The sequence below is a fragment of the Limulus polyphemus genome, unplaced genomic scaffold (genome assembly GCF_000517525.1).
Source record: "Limulus polyphemus unplaced genomic scaffold, Limulus_polyphemus-2.1.2 Scaffold10725, whole genome shotgun sequence".
In the NCBI taxonomy this organism is placed as follows: domain Eukaryota; kingdom Metazoa; phylum Arthropoda; class Merostomata; order Xiphosura; family Limulidae; genus Limulus; species Limulus polyphemus.
In genome coordinates, this window is record NW_013676335.1 from 1 (window position 1) to 2,767 (window position 2,767).

Here is a 2,767-nt window from a genome sequence, read left to right on the forward strand (position 1 = left end):
CTCTTACATGTTACAGTTCGGCCCTGGTTAAATGGTATAAGTAGGCCTATACAGTTCATAGATGGACGGGAGAATTATTTATGTTTGAAGAGTGAAAATAGACATAGTATTAAAGATGAGGTCAAATAACACAAATTTTAAAATTGTAATGTTGTCGAAAATGCTTTTCCCCATTACTTAATTAATATTATTTTTGTTTAGTTATTATTTTTTAAAATTATTTTTCAGGCTTCATTAAAATGACTAAACCAAAGCGAGATCGAAAGGCTGGCAGGAAATACCCGAGTGGAAATATAAAAATAAGTAAAGCAAAGAAGGCTGCTGAAGAAAAGCAAAAAGATGCTTTAAATAAGTATTTGAGAAGAATTAACCCAGAATCATCTGAAGAGGCAGGCCAGGGAAATGGAAGTGTTGACAGTGAAGAAAATGTTTCGCCAGAACCTATGGAGCTGACAGAAAGCAACAGAGAAGCCCAAGAAACAGGAGATGACATAGAAATACCTCAGTCTGATTCAACTACCAATCAGAGCGAAGAGACCACGAAACACAGTGACACCAAGGATCCAGAAGATATTCTAGAAAAAGAACACTCTCAGGAAAGTAAAAGTTTGAACATTTCAGTTGCAGAAGAAGATCAAAACAATGTAAGTCTTGAAGGTCAGCTAAACATAACAGATGATCCAACCACCTGGCCAGAAAGAATTTACCAACGTGTGAGAGATTAATTAATGAAAAACGGACCACCTAAAATTCGTTTGGAAGACTTTCATCGGAACGAAAATGGAACACATTTCTCAAAAGTTCCCTGCAAAAGAAAGCTTTCAAGTGGTGAAATCATTTATCGCCCGTGGGTAATATACTCCGTGTCAGCTGATAGGATATTTTGTTTTTATTCTCGCCTCTTTGGAAATGATGGGAAAAGTGCCTTGACTACTAATGGATTCAACAACTGGCTCAATGTCCATACTAGATTGGCAGAGCATGAAAAGTCAAAAGGTCATTTAGTGGCTATGCTAAATTGTCTTGTAATTCACTCCTGAGGATGACGTTGTAACGTCGAAACATGTAGAGTCGCCAACTTTTTGAAGGCCATAGATAGGCCTAAATAAAATGTTTTTAAGAAATAACCTTATTTATTACATATCTATATCTCAATACAAACACCTAGGAATGATGACGAGTACGTTTACATGAAATAACTATATATATTAGATATCTATATCTCAACACAAACACCTAGGAATGATGACGAATACGTTCACATGAAATAACTTTATATATTACATACCTATTTCTCAACACAAACAGCTAGGAATGATGACGAATACGTTTACATGAAATAACTTTATATATTACATACCTGTTTCTCAACACAAACAGCTAGGAACCCATCTATCAATTTTCACTGTGTATCCACTCTTACCTAACAAATTACAACACAGTGACGTTTGTTGTTGTTTTGTTCACAACAGATATAACACATCCTCTCAAGGAACATGGAAATACGGTCACTCTATTATTCCGTACACTAAGAAGTTAATATAATCTAGGTTATTCAATACGTGTTACTGCTAGCACATAACATGAGATATAATTTATTGAAGTATAACAGGATAAGTGGGTCAGTAAACCAGCTGGTAGAAAGAAAACTTGCAAGGTTATATCTCAAGGTTTGTCCCCGATAATTAGTCTTTATACGTTCCTTTTCAAAATTAGCTACTATTACAGAAAGCACGTTTTTCTTCTTTTCACTGTTCAATAAGATTAAAATACTGAAGCTTAAGTGAGGTGGGGGGGTGGGGAACCTATCGTGTTTGAGGAGATTAGGTAAACATGTGTAGTGTCAACCTTGGATTATCGCAGTGTGTCAAGTTTCGTTTTTTGTGGATTCTTATATAGTAGGTATATTAGAGTTGTTGATGGTAAAGATAACGATGAATGAATGAACACACACACACACCTTGCCTTGTCCGTATCTTTGCTACAATCTGCTCTATTTCTGCTCCGCTGGCCCACTTTATGAGCCACTCTACACTCTCGACAACAACGAATCACAAACGCAAGACACAACATCATAAACTAAACACAAACGAAATAATATTACAATGATCATAAAACACAACGAATCAATGACAGTCTTTTATATCGTGACATTGTGAGTTAAACAAACTTGTAGCAAATGACTTTTAATTATGTTCAGTATAAATAGAAATCCATTCTACAGCATGACTGAAGAACATGGTAGTGATTATAGTATTTTGGCACTTGTATATAAAGTTAAAATCATAAATAATATTCAACGTTAAACTGGTACACAAGGAATGAAGACGAATACGTTTACATTTAGCTATTTGTGTTGAGATATAGATATGTAATATATAGTTATTTCATGTAAACGTATTCGTCATCATTCCTAACTGTTTGTGTTGAGATATAAATATGTAATATATAAAGTTATTTCACGTAAACGTATTCGTCTTCATTCCTAGCTGTTTGTGTTGAGATATAGATATCTAATATATAAAGTTATTTCATGTAAACGTATTCGTCTTCATTCCTAACTGTTTGTGTTGAGATATAGATATCTAATATATAAAGTTATTTCATGTAAACGTATTCGTCATCATTCCTAGCTGTTTGTGTTGAGATATAGATATCTAATATATAAAGTTATTTCATGTAAACGTATTCGTCTTCATTCCTAACTGTTTGTGTTGAGATATAGATATCTAATATATAAAGTTATTTCATGTAAACGTATTCGTCT